This window comes from Mauremys mutica, chromosome 2 (genome assembly GCF_020497125.1).
Source record: "Mauremys mutica isolate MM-2020 ecotype Southern chromosome 2, ASM2049712v1, whole genome shotgun sequence".
In the NCBI taxonomy this organism is placed as follows: Eukaryota; Metazoa; Chordata; order Testudines; family Geoemydidae; genus Mauremys; species Mauremys mutica.
The window spans coordinates 79,018,034-79,024,189 of NC_059073.1; the positions used below are offsets into that span (position 1 = coordinate 79,018,034).

Here is a 6,156-nt window from a genome sequence, read left to right on the forward strand (position 1 = left end):
CTCCCCGGTGTATCCGGGGATGCTGTTTCACTCACCCCTCGGGGTCCCTCGTGACAGACAGCCCATCTCTCGGCTGGGTGCGCACCTGGTGTAGTTTCGCACTCATGGCCTTCGGTCAGCGCAAGAGCTGGCCTTACACATCAATGTCCGAGAGCTGAGAGCAGTCTGCCTTGTGTACCAGGCGATTCAGCTGGCGGATCGTCTCAGCAGATCCTTCCTGTCTCACAAGTGGTGGTTTCCTCCCGTCTTTATCTATTCCGTTTTCCAGAAGTGGGTCTTCCCCCGCATAGCCCTCCTCGCTTTCGCGAGAACGGAAAGAGGGAGAGAAATTCTCCTCGTTCCAAGGCCTCTCCCCAGGCTCGGTCTTGGAGGATTTTCCTGAGGCCATGGATCAGCCATCTGCCGTACGCTGTCCACTGTCCCCACTGGTTCACAAGGTCCTGCTCAAACTCCGCAGGGACAGAGCGCCCCTGATCGGGTTCGCTCCAGTGTAACCTGGGCAGCACTGGCACACCATGTTGCTACACCTCTCGGTAGCAACCCTCTTGGCACAGACCCCATGACGCGGAATCACGACAACCTTCACCACCCGGTCTTGTAATCCCTGCACCTCACAGCAGGACTCCTGCGTGGCTAAACCGATCTGAGTTACGTTGTTCGGCCTCGGTTCTACGGGATTCTCCGGGGTGGTAGAAAATTCGTCCATTCGATTAAAGTATCTGGCCGAGTGGAAGCGTTTCTCATGCTGCTCCGAAACGCGCAATGTTTCTCCCGCCGAGATCCCGCTCCGTTCCATCTAGTTCCTCAGGGCTTGGAGCATTTATGCACCCCCCCCCAAGTGGGGCCCCGCCATAAACCTGGCTCTTCAATCTGGTTCTACCCAGTTTTATGACGGCCCTATTCGAGCCAATGTCAACATGCTCATTGATATAACTGTCCTGCAAGGCAGTTTCCTGTAGTCTTTCCTGCGGCCACACGAGTCTCCGAGCTTCAGACTCTCACAATAGGCCCAAGGGATACTGTGTTCCTCAAGGACAAGGGCAGTTATTACCACGTCCGACCTGCCTCCCCAAGGAGGTGTCGGCCTTTTATATCCACCAGGATATCTTCCTTCCGGTCTTATTTCCGAAGCCACTCTCTGTGCAAGGAGAGCAACGGTTGCCCTCCTTCGACATCTGCAGGGCATCCGCAATCTATATCTAGCGGACAGAGCCCTCTCGTAACGCCCCCACAACCTTCATCGTACCGGCATACCGGACGAAGGGCATACCTGTCTCCTCCTAGAGGATTTCATCTTCAATGACGTTGTGCATCTGCACCTCTTCTGTTTCGGCCCATGTGCCATAGAGCCACCTTGCTGCACATTCCGCCAGGGCTCACGCTTCTCAGCTGCCTTCCTGGCTCGCATTCCCTTTCGGGGGATGTGTTGTACACCTACCTGGTCCTCGGTCCACACCTTTGCCTCATTGGTCCGGGAGTCCAGAGCTGTTGCAGCCTCTGGCTTAGCGGTTGCGTTCTGCAACATCTAACTCCGACCCCACCGCCTAGGTAAGGCTTGGGAATCACCTAACTGGAATGCATAGGAGCAATCACTCGAAGAAGAAAAGACGGTTACTCACCGTAGTAACTGTTGTTCTTCGAGATGTGTTGCTCCTATCCATTCCAGACCCGCCCTCCTTCCCCACTGTCGGAGTAGCCGGCAAGAAGGAACTGAGGAGTGGACGGGCCGGCTGGGGTATATATCCTGCGCTATAGCGGCGCCACTCCAGGGGGCGCCCAGCCGGCCCGCCGGAGTTGCTAGGGTAAAAATCTTCCGAAGAGCCGTGCACGCGCGGCACGCACACCTAACTGGAATGGATAGGAGCAACACATCTCGAAGAACAACAGTTACTACGGTGAGTAACCGTCTTTTCCTTCACATAACACTTTCCTATTGTCTTCCACAACAGTCACGATTTTATAGACCTGCATCATATCCCCCTTTAGTCATCTCTTTTCCAAGCTGAAAAGTCACAATCTTTATAATCTTTCTTCATATGGAAGTTGTTCCATACTCTTAATCATTTTTGTTGTCCTTCTCTGTACCTTTTCCAATTTTAATATATATCTTTTGATATGGGGTGATCAGAACTACACACAGTATTCAAGGTGTGGCATACTATGGATTTAAATAGTAGCATTACGATACTTTGTCTTATTTTATTAATGTCTTATAAGCTATCTCTTTCCTAATGGTGCCTGACATTATTAGCTTTTTTACTGCTGCTGCACATTGAATGGATGTTTTCAGAGAATGGTGGACGATGAATCTATAATTTCTTTCTTGAGTGGTAACAAGTAATTTAGACCGAACAACTAATATAAGGGGGAGGAATAGCTCAGTGGTTTGAGCACTGGCCTGCTAAACTCACGGTTGTGAGTGCAGTCCTTGAGGGGGCCATTTAGGGATCTGGGACCAAAAAAAAAACCCAAAAAACCTGTTAGGGAGAGTACTTGGTCCTGCTAGTGAAGGCAGGGGACTGGGCTCAATGACCTTTCAAGGTCCCTTCCAGTTCTATGAGATAGGTTTATCTCCATATATTATTTATTAGACCCATCAATTTGTATATATAGTTGGAATTCGTTTTCCAGTGTTGATTACTTTGCATTTATCAACATTGAACATCATCTGCCATTTTGTTGGCCAGTCATCCATTTTTGTGAGATCCCTTTGTAATTCTTAGGTCCAAAGCAGAGTACAATCTTTAGTAATTTTGTATCATCTGCAGATTTTGCCACCTCACTGTATACCCCTTTTTCCAGATAATTTATGAATATGTTGAACAGCACTGGTTTCAGTACAGATCCCTAGGAGACATTGCTGTTTACGTCACTTCATTTTGAAAACTGTCCATTCATTCCTGCCCTTTGTTTCCTATCTTTTAACCCGTTACTGATTTAGGAGAGGACCTTCCCTCTTATCCCATGACTGCTTACTCTGCATAAGGTCCCTCACCAAAGGCTCTTTATGAAAAGATATATCTATATCTACTGGATCACCCTTGTCAACATTTGTTGACCCCTCCTGTATCACCCCCCCACACACACACACACACTCTGGGCTCAAGGAATTCTAATAGATAGTTGAGGAATGATTTCCCTTTACAAAAGCCATGTTGGCTCTTCCCCAGTAAATTGTGTTTATCTGTGTACCTGGTAATTCTGTTCTTTGCTATAGTTTCAACCAATTTGCCTGGTACTGAAGTTAGGTGTAATGGTTTTTATTTTCTAGGATCATCTCTGGAGCCTTTTTTAAAAAAATGGTCACATTGGCTACTCTCTAGTCATCTGGTACAGAAGCTGATATAAAGGATAGGTTATATACTACAGTTGGTAGTTCTACAATTTCACGTTTGAGTTCCTTCAGAACTCTTGGATACCATCTGGTTCTAGTGACTTATTACTGTTTAATTTATCAATTTGTTCCAAAACCCTCTCTACTGACACCTCAATCTTGGACAGTTCCTCAGACTTATCACCTAAAAAGAATGTCTCAGGGGTGGAAATCTCTCACATCTTCTGCAGTGAAGACTAATGCAAAGAATTCATTTAGCTTCTCTTCAGTTGCCTTATCTTCCTTGAGTACTACATTAGAACCTCTATCGTCCAGTGTCCCCACTGATTATTTGGCATGCTTCCTGCTTCTGATTTTTATTTTGCTGTTGTACCAAAATTGTTTTCAAAACTGTATTTGTAGATTTCTTAACTTCTGATAATCTTGTCATTTTACTTACTAGTTTTCTAGGAGCCTCCACTGGGTTTAGAAGCTGCAGAATAGCATGTGGAAGTGCTTATAAAGCTTACAAAGAATGCATCCAAATGCAGAAGTCCAAGTGTTCATAGCACACAACTTGAAAGCTTACAGCATCCAGCTTTTCTAAAAATATTCAAAAGCACTTCTTCAAATTTAGGAGAGAGAAAGAAATCAAATATTTGTATATGTTTTTCCAAAAAGTCACTGAAGACTTCCACAAATGAAATTTCTTACTTTCCTACCACCCAAGAATTGGCAAAAATATTCTCACTTAATTGAGGACCAGGTATCAAATCTCAGGTGAATTGATGTAGATTCAGCAAGTTTATAAGTTAGCTGTTGATGGAGATGAAAAAGTGTCTTTTGAACCTTTAAAAAAGTGTTTGAGTTCTGAAATCAAATCTTGCTTGCTACAGTGGTGATAATAGTAGCTCTGAAATGTCTGCACCATGTCAGTGGAGTACTACCATATCTTATTTCAGCAGTGTAAATTGTTTCCAATATGTTTCTTCAAAATTCCAAGAGTCGTCATTGTTGCCACTATGTACATATAAAAACACTTTGAAGTTATTGGGCCACACTATTGAGCGGTTACATAGGCAAACAGCAGTATTGCCAAACCAAAGCACACAAAAAAAAAGGAAGGCCCTAAACACTCATGCTATTTCTTTAAAAATAAATTTTGGGTTCTTTTCATTTGTCTTCAGATTTCTGAGCCTGTAGAGAGCAATTGGTTATGTTTTCAAGCTTTTCTCAATTACCATGAAGACTAAAAGCTCTGCTTTAGATGAAAGCTGCGATTTCTGGACAGTCTCTTGCTTCCAAAAGCTAGGGTTTAAGAAAAATGCCAAATTTTGCTTAACTTATGATAAAATTGTAAGAGTTGTCAACAATGAAAAAGCATTATCAATTTTCTACTTATGGAGGGGAAAAGTGACATTTTTACATTGGCAAAACCAATTTGGGAATATTATTCACCCCAAATTTGGCACTACACCTTTCTTTGGAAACAGTCTTCTCTCTTCCTTCCTCCCTGTTTCATTACTCCTAGAATACCCTGTAAAACATGTCTCTCAATTTTTGCTAGGGCAACTAGTTTACCAAAAGACCAGCACTAAGAATTTAAAAACTGGTTAAACTACTGTGCTCTTCTTAATAGATGTTTTGTGCTAATGCTACTATTCCCAATAGACAGAAATAATTACCATTTATTTTCATTAAGATAAATCAAGCTCCAGGAGACATCCTACTAAGGGAGCGATATTGATATAGCATTTCTCTGCTAAATACATAATACACCTCTACCCTGATATAACGCGATCCTCCGGAGCCAAAAAATCTTACCACGCTATAGGTGAGACTGTGTTATATCGAACTTGCATTAGCCTCCCTGCTCCTTGTCCCCTGACTGCCCCCTCCAGAGACCCCCATCCCTAATCACCCCCAGGACCCTGTCCCCTGACAGGCACTCACTGGCAGTGGCGGGAAGCAGAGCAGCCTGGCCCCAGCCCGCTCCACTCTACCAGCTCCCAGCCGGGGCGCTCCGCTTCCTACTGCTGGTGAGTGCGGGGAGGTTGGAGAAAGGACGCCCCTCATACTCACCTGTGGCGGGAAGCGGAGTGCTGTGGCCCCAGCCCGCTCCGCTTTCCTTGCACCAGCACCAGCCATGTCGTTTGGTGTGGGGCGGGGGGGAGATTGGGGAAAGGTCCTGCGCTCACCAGCAGTGGCGGAAGCAGAGCAGCCTAGCCCCAGCCCGCTCCGCTCCACCAGCTCCCTGCCGCAGGTGAGTATGGGGGGCGCCTTTTCCCCAACCTCCTCGCACTCACCGGCGGTGGGAAGCGGAGCACCGCAGCTGAGAGCTGACATGCTGATCTGCCGGAGCGCTGCTTTACCGCATTGTATGCGAACCTGTGTTATATCAGGTCGTGTTATATCAGGGTAGAGGTGTACTTCAATAGTATTTTATTTATATTATCCACAAGAAACAAAATTAAAAGAACATTAAGGTTGTAAGTCAAGCACTCAAAAGTTAGGAAATGCCAAAATGAAGGTTGCCTTTGCCATCTTAATTTGGCCTCTTCTGCATATGGGTTTTTACATGGACTTTTTTTTCCACGGGATCACTGCCTCATTCAGTGCTCAAAAGGGACAGCACTCACTGAGCGGATATGCAATATCTCTGTTTTATCTTCATTGTTCATCATGTGGCTTCATGCATTACCAGTATTTACTGCTTTGATTATAGAATTTCCTTTATGAGCTTTTCTATGGTTCTCATCACTGTAGTTCTGAGTGCTTCACAAAGACTAATGAATTTATTTTTAAAATATCCCATGACAGGGTGGATTTGATTTAATCCTAGT

The 6,156-nt window shown here is 45.2% G+C and overlaps 1 protein-coding gene across 3 annotated transcripts in view; it reads left to right on the top strand.

The window, feature by feature from the left end:
* Positions 1–6,156, top strand: part of B4GALT6 (beta-1,4-galactosyltransferase 6) — a 118,948-nt gene that overhangs the window by 80,533 nt on the left and 32,259 nt on the right. The gene's annotated exons all lie outside the window — the stretch shown is intronic.